This window comes from Acomys russatus, chromosome 27, assembly GCF_903995435.1.
Source record: "Acomys russatus chromosome 27, mAcoRus1.1, whole genome shotgun sequence".
Classification (NCBI taxonomy): Eukaryota; Metazoa; Chordata; class Mammalia; order Rodentia; family Muridae; genus Acomys; species Acomys russatus.
The window spans coordinates 4,455,119-4,465,555 of NC_067163.1; positions in this window are offsets into that span (position 1 = coordinate 4,455,119).

Here is a 10,437-nt window from a genome sequence, read left to right on the forward strand (position 1 = left end):
GCATACAGTACTGGGCACACAGGTGTGTGTGTGTGTGTGTGTGTGTGTGTGCGTGTGCATGTGTGCGCATGTGTGCGCTCTCTATATGTACAAACGGGTGGCAAGATCATAGTTTATCACACACCTTTCTCCACGATGGGGTAGCAGCATGGTTTGGGTGGGACTGATCTGACTCAGTCTCCAGGAGCCTCTGCTTTGTGGCTGAAATTGATCCACATTTAGTGCCCAGTGCTGACTTTACTAACCAGAGAAAGCACACATTGAAACCTGAAATGGTTGTGGGTTGCAGAAGGATTGTCACAATTATTCCAATTATTCCTTATACTTAACCTTAGTTATTCTTTTACATTTACATTTGTGTGTGTGTGTGTGTACATGTATCATGGTGCACACATCAAGATCAGAGGGCAATTTTTGGAGATTGGTTTTCTCCCTCTATCATGTGGGCTTCAGGGACTACACTTGTGGTCGGGCTTGGCAGCACGTGTCTTTACCTAGTGACTCCCTCAGACATCTTTAATGAAAACTAGAATGCCATAAAGGAGATAAATGCGTCATGAGTGTGTAGCAGCAGCATTCGAATGGGGCTTTAGTGAGTTATATTAAGACAGACTTTTATGGGCAGCACCTGCCACCTCTGAACACTGTAGTTTTTACAGTGCGATGATAGAGTGCTCATAACTGAAACTGTGGAGGGTTGTCGCACAGGCTGTGGGTCAGTCATGTCTGAATGAGTCTGTTCCTGGCCACATGCCAGAATGAATTTTCTCTTTTACTGCTCCTGGACACTGAGGGCTGTGTCTGTAGTGACCATGGGATGTATCATGTCTCTCTCTCCAGGTCGGCCTTCGCTCCTGGGTACAGAGGTGTAAAAATGGTGACAGGAAGTGTAGCCAGGCAGTAAGAGAGAGCCCTGAAAATGAATACTCTACATGAATTAACACTGAAAAAAGTCAATCTGAGCAATATGATGTTTTGGGCCAAGAATAATGTGAGGTAATTTATCAGGAAGAACTGTCGCCTACAGCTGATGCTTTCAGAAATATGATGCTACAAGTTTTAAAGGTTGAGGACCCATCTTGATGAGAGGACATACGGACCAGACTTTAGTTTTTGATTGACACTTGACACAATGAACCACACCAGCATAAAACCTGCTGAACTTGCAGACAACACACGATATCACAGCCCACTAGTGCCTCATAGCTTCACCGATGAGCCAATATTTACAGCCATGCATTTGTTTTGAAGAATCATAACAAATTAAAGAGTAATATATTTGATGAAAATAGACTAGAATTGTTAAAGAAAGCCCTGAAAGGAAAGCATGTGGGGTTTTCCCTGGAAAGGTTTCTATCAGAGAAATTGGGATAGCATGCAACTTCCTATAGAGAAATGGCCATCTTCTTCCTGCTCACTGTTTAGCTGCCCTTGGGCCACTGGGTCGGATAGAGGAAGATTATATTTAGTGTGTTTCTTGTGGCTCCCTAGTCAATGTCAACTTGACCTTAAGAATTCTGAATAAAGAGAAAAATGACCTTACACTCTGTGGAGTGTGTCCTCAAGGAACCAGCCAAGCAGGAAATATGCCTCCCTGGATGTCTGAAATTTGGAATTTAGATGTTATCTTAGGACATCTCCCTTTCTCAGGAGATGGGAGCAGGGTACGGTCTTTACCAGGGATCCCGGGGTCTTCCAGCTGCTCTTCTCACAGCATTTTCCTCCTTGAACAGAGAGAAGCATTTCTTAGTCCTAAATTATAGCTTCCACTTACATGTGCAATGCGGCTTAGACAGTCATTCCTGCCTTCCACACAAATAATTATTGCTTGTAAAAAGGATGAAGTCAAAACAAAGGAAGAGGAGCACCACTCCAAAGTCACAGGCTATGAGTAACCCTTACGGTCACAGCTTCTTCAGAGGTTTGCTGATTCAAGGGCTTGGAGTGGTGCCTACGAGGTTAAGTGCACTGGCTGCTCTTCCAGGGGACCTGGGTTTGATTCCCAGCACCCATATGGTGGCCTCTAACCAAATGTAACCTTGGATAGGACTCATAAACAGACCTGGATAGGAGTGTGTTTAATTGTCTGAATTGATGGTTTAAAGTTCAGTTATTATCTTATAAAAGTAAAAATCTGAGCCGGCATGGTGGGGCATGCCTTTAATCCCAGCACTCGGGAGGCAAAGGCAGGTGGATGGTGGAGCTCTGTGAGTTCAAGGCCAGCCTAGTCTACAACATGTGTCTAGGACAGCCAGGGCTATTACACAGAGAAACTGTGTCTCAGGAAAAAAAAAATCAGGAGGATTACATACTTACATACACAATTTGTATGTACCTTGAATTCAGTGTCCTTGAGAGAAACACTAGCTTCAAGCACTTGGGAACAGCAATGCAATAAAAGTATTTCAAATAGAAAACAAAACAGAACAGACACCCTCCTACTGTTTTGATGTGTTCATGTTTCCAGGAAACCAGTGGGATAAATAAATTTCTAATTCTCTATCCCAAAATGATTATTCTGCTAGAGACTGGAAGTCTGGATTCCACGTAGGCAAGCACAGGATGGTTTAATCTACACAGTAGATGGTTCCAGGTCAGTGGCCAGTAGCAATTTGTAGTGAGCACTGGTGGTGTGGGAGGCCAGCACCCTGTGGAGTGCACCTGCTTGGTAAAAATATGTAGCCAAGGGGGAGGGCGGCTCTTCTGTGGCTTGGAAATCAGAGTCTATACCTCCGTCCTGCCTCTGTCTCCTTCTGTCCCTGCCCCCCTGTGTCTGTTTCTCCTCCTCCTCCTCCTCTTTCCCCTGCCTCTGCCTTTTTCTCTCCTCATTCTCTGGTCCCTTTACTTTTCCTTGCTAATATTTTTTTTCAGTCGTTCTTTTCCTTGTAAAGCTGTATGCATGGACATATGAGTTGCTCACGTGTTCCTCAGATCTAAAGTCCAACAATGTGAACAGGTGGGAGGGTGGGTAGATATTTAACTGACTAGGGTAAGCAACATGTAGGACACACATTTCAGGGGAAAGCCACATAGCTAGCAGAGGCTACGTACTGCTCTAAGAGGTCACAAAGAACTCAGTGCTTTTATGTACTAATACTGCATCTGTCTTATGAACTTAACGCACGAGTGTGTGTGCTTCTGTGTATCTATGCGTGTGTGTGTGTGAGCGAGTGTGTGTGTGTGTGAGCAAGTGTATGTGTGAGTGTGTGTGAGCAAGTATGCATGTGCAAGTGTGTGTGTGAGTGTGTGAGTGTGTGTGAGTGTATGTGAGCGAGTGTGTGTGTGTGCGAGTGTATGTGAGCGAGTGTGTGTGTGTGCGAGTGTATGTGAGCGAGTGTGTGTGTGTGCGAGTGTGTGTGTGTGTGTGTGTGTGTGTGTGTACATAGAGCTCTAGAGGAAGATTCTGTGCCTCCCATCATTCTCTGCCTCACAGCCTTGGCACAAGTCCCCTCACTGAGCCTGGGGAAAGCAATTCGAGCCACTGATCCCCTGGCATCTTCCTGTTTCTTCCTCCCAGTGCTGAGGTTACAGGAGGGTGTGCCATGCTCAGATTTTACATGCGATGGCTGGAGATTTGAACTCAGATTCTTAGGTATGCACAGCAAGCACTCTTCCCCACTGAGGCATCTCTCTATCCTGAATTCATGCTATTCCCTTTCTTTTTGGAGACAACATGATTTTTTAAAGAAAAAAATATTTAAAGGGTCTGTTGTACCAATTGAGCAGCGTAACAAGATATGAATCAAACAAAAATAAACACCCATGTCTTAAGACAGAAAAATTATAACACGATCGCAACTATTACCTCTGGGCTCGTTGAAAAGAAGGCTGAAAAAACAGCCTGGTTTAGCAGAACGTCAGGCAATGACGATAAAACACTAGGCAATAGAGTAAAGATAAAAGACCCATGGGCAAAACTGCAGCAAGAGAAACTGCAGCAAGACTTGATGGAGAGGCAAAAGAAGTAGAAAAACTACAGATGTAAGCTTTGCTCCCTGTTTTCCTTTTTTTTTTAAATTAATGTTTCCAGTAAGAGAATGTTTTATGCTACATTGTAACATTTTCATACAGATGTGCCAGTGTGCCTTGTGCTCAGGCTCCTTTCAGAGTGACTTTCTCTGAAGGTCTTCTGTCCCCAAGTAGATGCCTGTCTTTATCTTACACGTGTTCCGATACCCTGGGTTTACACTGCCTTTCCTTCCCACTGTCTGAAACCCTCTCTGCTGTCACACTTTCTACTTTTATCATACATGCACATGCACACATGCATGCACGGGCACATACACGTGCACATAGACACTCTTGCACAAATGCACACGCACACACATAGATGGGCACACGTGTGCGTGAATGCACATGAACACACACACACACACACACACACACACACACACACACACACACAGATAAGAAATTCACATCTAGCTGAACTCTGCCCTTTGACTTGAGACTCTAATCCAAGATCCATCAGTTTATAAGACAATGATTTACCAGAGTTTGTCACTAACTAAATATACACGAAAGATCATAAATAGAGCCACCCAAACAGGACCTGAACAACAGCAACACCATTTGACATGCCAGCACAGGTGAGGGAGACCTTACAAGCCCCTCACCCCTAGATGAAGGCCTATCGCTGGCTGCTGATGGAGAATCAAGCCAGAGACAAGACCCCTTATGAATGACTTGATCGCAAGCTGACAGCATCTAAACACACGTACATGTGAGGGGACTCAGTGGGTTATGCATGCATATATATTATATTTCTCATACAAATATACATAACAATAATGAAGAAGAGGTTATGGGCTTGAGACAGAGTTGGGAGGACAAGGGAGAAATTAACGGAGAAGAGAGAAGAATAAAAATGATGTAAATAAAGTATTCATGCAGGAAATTTTCATAAAAAACATTAAAAATATATTCTACAGAATTCACTCTGTCTGGATTGGCCTCACTGAAGCCTCCTTTTTGGCCACTCCTGCTTTGCATCTGACCTGAGCAAACAGTTTACTATTAGGCAGAGCAGCTCTGAGACCTGGAGATGAGTCGAGCCGCTTCAGCTGTGGTGAGACTCAGATGACGTCTGTGATGTATCTGCAAGGGTCACTGCTACGCAGGTAAATGTGAATTACAGTCTCGGTCTGACTGAGGATCACTGTGCCTGAAGGGAGCCCAACTTATATGCAAGGATAAAACGTAAGGGTAATGTGGCTTTTGTTACATGGACTCTTGGGATTATGTTTAAGATCTTCATCATGAACACGAAGTTCCTTACATTTTAACAACTTGTCAGTAACCTCATGAAGGGGAAAAGTATATTTTCTTTCTGAGTTACAGAATTATGGCATATTGAACACAATTGGCATTTATCACATAGAAAACTAGCTAATAAAACCCATCGACAATCTGAGACATTTCACAATTCATTTAACAGTGATGGAGATTTAAATTCTCTTCTGTCTTGCGTATATTTGAATCAATAAACGTTTAAAGCTCTGCAGTACAGTTACATACAATTTGAGAGCATAGAAGAGAAGCTGCCCCCCAGGAGAAGCCTGCACTGGCCATCAGGTCAGCGCCTCGGCCTTGGAGGGGGCAGTCAAGAGCGCTGGCCTGTGTTCATCTGGTCTCTCTCTCCCAGCGGAGACCAGCATGGAGATGTCTGACACTGCTGTCAGCCAGTTGGGAACTGGCCTTAGTTACACTTGGGATGCTTGACTTGGGTAACTGCCATTTTCCTGTGTTTTCTTCCTTCAGCGCCATTCTCCCCATTGCTCCACGTCCTTATCCCACTTCTTCCATTTTTCTCCTGTCCAAAGTACCCAGAGAGCTGTCATGCTGAGAAAGAGATAGGGGCATGTGATCTGGTCCTCTGGGTCTCAGCCTAGCTGGGAAGGAACACACCGGGGAAACATTAAGGCAGTTGGGGTGCAGCCAGTGGGTGACCCTCTGTCCCAGGAAGTGCAGTGCACACCATGCCAATGCCAGGGACACAGGGAAAGGAGATGACTGTGAGATTAGGACAGGGGAGGCGGCTCATGAGAGACACTCAAAGGACACAGCTCATTTGTATGGCTGCTACATGGAGACTATGCAAGACAGTGGTTTATTGACATTTCTTTTTGTAGATTTATGTTGGTTGGTAAGTAGAGCAAATGATTAGGACTTCTAAATTGGATTTCAACTTCTTTTAATTATCTACAAATTTCTATTTGCAGCACAGCTATCTGCCAGACAAGTCTTGTTTCTTGATCCCTTTGGCTGCAGACATAATTGCCTGTAATACAAACATCTTAGGGGTCTGCGTGCTCCTTAACCCCCTCACCTTCTGTGCAGCTGGCTGGAAAACAGCACCACTCACACTGCAAACTGTCTCTGTGTGCCTGACAATATGACCTTGAACCTGGCATGTGGGACCTAAGTGGTTTTCCTTATAAATGTAATTATAGTTAATGATCTGTTTCGTAACTACAGTGGCTTTTCCTTTCTCTGGGCAGAATTTGAAAGTGAAAGTAATTAGGAAAATAAATGTCAACTTTACACATCTTGGAGATGTTCCTATTATTATGTATATTTTATACTTGGTTCTAAATTTACATTTATTTCATTACAAAAGGTCTCAAACTTATTTAGATTTGTGAAAAACATCCACTGGAGAGACAACAATCTTCTTACTTTGCATTCCCCCTATCTTTCTTGTTAAGAGATTGTTTCTAGTGTAGTAACTAGCCACTCGTTACTTTCCAAATGTAAAACCAAGTTATGGAATGAAGGGACCAGACCTAAGAACAGACGGTATTTTATCAATGTCCCACGGTATTCTAGAAGGGGGAACCTTCCGTTTTTTTTGTTTGTTTGTTTGTTTTTTTCCTTGGAGACTTTGCAGCCCTGGCCATCCTGGAACTCAATGTGAAGATCTCAACCTCACAGAGACCAGTCTGCCTCTGCCTCTCAAATGCTGGCATTAAAGACATGCGCCACCACACATGGCTGGAATGGGGAGACTTTTTAAGAGCCTGAGATACAGGCCAGGGCTGGGGAGGCAGCTTGTACATCCCCAAGTCCCTCCCTGTGCAGAAAGCAAAGACTCCTGTGAGTTATGTTACAACAAACTACGGTGATGTACAATTCCAACACATCTCCATCGTCTCATTTACAGCGTCCGTGAACAGATGACGGAGCCAGGGTCCTTCATGTAGGGCCTGCTTATTGCCTGCACATGGATTTTAAACTGCATTTCACATACCATAATTTGCAGAGCTGGTTTTCATGGCTGCACCTTTCCTCGGCTTCTGTAACAGAGTACCACAGCCTGAGCGGCTACAGCTGTCTAAATGTCTTCTCTCACAGCTCTGGGTGTCAGGCACCCAAGGGGACAGGGTTGGCTTCTATCGCGGACAGCGGCTAAGAATCCATCCAGCCGTGTTCTGGGTCCTTGCGAGCAGCTGCTTGTCTTGCTATCCTTGTTCATCCTTGCATTCTTGCTGAATACCCTTCTCCCGCTTAAAGTACACAGTCTTCTTGGGTTTGGGCCACACTAATGACCACTTCTGAAAACGGACGCAATGGCCCCACACCCAAGTAAGGACCAGCTGGAGGCTCCAACATGGACATTTTAGAACAGAAAACAGGAGTCAACCCTCGCAGACCACATCACACAAAGCCCCCAAGCAGTTCAATCCGGAAATGAGTCCAAGATGGGGGAGGTGGGGGAGGACAGTGGTGACTCTGGTGATGAAGTGGTCGTGTCTGGTGGAGGGGGTGGTCAGCGGCCTCGTCATGGGGGAGATGGTTAAGAGCAGAAGAATCTGCAGGAGGCTTGAACGAACGCCTCGGACCAGCACGTTTCACTTTGAAAAGACAGGTCTGTAAGCAAGCTCACCTCTTGCCCCGAGTTCTCCGCTCCGTCAGTGGAAGCAGCTGGAATCTCCTCCCTGTCCTGTTGTGTCAGACAAGGAGCATGTCACTTCTGGAGCACAACAGTGTGGCAGCCAAACCCCTTCGCTGGATGAACTGTGAATTGCTTTTGACTTGGTCAAGTAAAGCGGACGTGGCCTGAAGAGTGGTGAGGTCTGTTCTCTCCGTACTCAGTTCTCTTGAGCCTTTCCCTTGACGCGGCCAGTCTTGCTTCTGGTTTAGTTGTGGCTGGATCTAAGATGCAGACCCAGCCACCCTGCTTTCAGCTGTGACCCACGTGCCTGCTCTACAGCCTTTGTACAGCTTCTTGTCCCACTCCGGGCTTCTGGACACTTAGCATGGTCATTCAGTCAGTGGACATTCATGAGTCTCTATGCTGTGGCTGCTATTTCTGGACCTCAGCAGGATCCGGGGAACCTGTGCTCTGGGGCCTCTCCTGGTCACCTGGTTCTGCACGGAGAAACAGGCTCCCAAACCCAGTTTTGTCAACTACCCTGTCTTGAGCGTCACCAAAATAGTTAAGAATCAAAATCACCCACCACAGAAACACCTCTGATAGAGACATTAGCATCAACTCTGCCACCTGTTTTCATCCTGGGTGGGCCTGAAGAACACCAACAGAGCACACAGCTGGTGAGGGGGGGCAGCTGGGTCACATCCACAGCAGGTGATGAACTTACTAAGGAGGTGTTAGTGATAATCCCAAAAATAAAGTCTGGGTACTTAGGACCCTGTGATTGAATGTGTTGTACTCAACTTGCACTATATAGAAATTTAATTACCGTTACTCTTGTACACTTTCAGGGTGACTTGCCTGAGCAAACAATACCATTTCTTTTCTTAAGCCTGGCAGCAGATGAGGCTCACCACCCTGCCACACTTGTTCTTCAGGAGGGGCCTGGGGAGGGGACGGCAGAGGCAGCTGGTGAGTGCAGGATTAATTACAGACTGCTGCTCTCAAAAGTGCAGACCTGGGTGAGCAACCTCCCATGACAGTGGCAGCTGCTCCTTCACTTTTAGGTTCCTAGTAACAGAGCAGATATTTTATTCTTTTCTTTGGAAGCATATGTTGCCAGCTTTGGGCTTTGGCCCCCAGATGCTGTATCCGATGAAAACTGTATGCATGCTATTGTCTCGGGATTTGTTAATTCACCAGCTTGAACTTTTTGGTAAATAAGTGCATTTCAAAAAAAGCTAGCTTAGCAGATGCCCTGTCTGACTGAAAGCAAGAAACTTCCAGAGAGATTTTGAGTGAGCCTTTCTATTTGAAATGGAAGGAGAGCAATATTCAGATGTATCCAGAGGGCTGCTGCATTCAGAGTAATGGTTTTTCTAAAGTTGAAAGAATGGATCTTGATATCTTTGGGATGTGATTTGCATATTAATCACCTCAAAATGAGATTCCTATAATAATAACCTCATAGTTTAATTTGCATATTACTTCTGATTTCTCACCCAACCCACTGTGTTTGAACTTTGGTCAAAGTATCCCCATTAATGGATGAGCTGGATACCCTATGGACAGTCTGTTTTGTTTCTGCCTCTAGTGGTCACCAGACCCCTGAGTCTGCTGTCAGTAGCCCCTCGCGCATCCCACTCCCACCCCCAGGATAAGCTGAGTCTGAGCTCAGAAGGGCTGATGGACTGTAGGGCTTGAATCTTATCTCAGTAACACTGTTCTTGTTCACTGGATGACTAATAAGGTCAAGTTGTTGAATTTGGATGGAATCGCAAACCCCTGTGCGACCACAGATGGCGAGATAATTACCAAGTGGCTGGTGCATAAAACCCACCGCCTTTGACAAAAAGTGGCTCATGGCCTTTAGTAACAGCACAGCTTTCCAAGACAAACTTCTGCAAATGCGGCTTTCCACAGTTAGCGTGTGCGAACAAGGGCTTGGCACTTTGTCATTGAAGACCCTACCATAGTTAAAGGAAAGCACTGGTTTTATCCTTAGGAAATGGGGGAGATTCAAGGTTAACTGATGGGACACAAATAAGAGTCATCTTCGGTGTGGTAAAATTGCCGAGTGCCTCTCAACAGCGCCCTTTGTTTGAGTGCATGGTGGCTGGTGAGCACGTACTGTCAGCCAGGTTCCCAACCCCCAGCTTCCAGGCGTTTGCCTAATGAATCAAAGAATACAGAGCTTATAATTTCCTACAGCTCCTCCTTTAAAAAACTGTTGCATGTGGATTATTGCAGGTCTTCGTGACAGTCTGGACATCTGCCTTGTCTCGTTGTGAGTGTCTGAGTAGCCATTGTGGGCAAAGTGGCCTTTCTAGCCTCCCTGGGCCAACACCACATGACAACACTGTTTCTGTGACAGTGAGCTGTTTTCTAGCTAACCTACTTCCTGCTAGAGGGCCAGGGGTGTAGGCACACCAGTTCAGCAGCATTTACCTGCCTGGCTTGTTTGGAAGGTATTCCTAGCTCTCTCCTGGGCTTCCCAGCCCAGGTGGCAGGGTCACTTAAAGGTTTTTTTTCATAGAAGTCTTCCACTTGTTTGGCTAGAATTA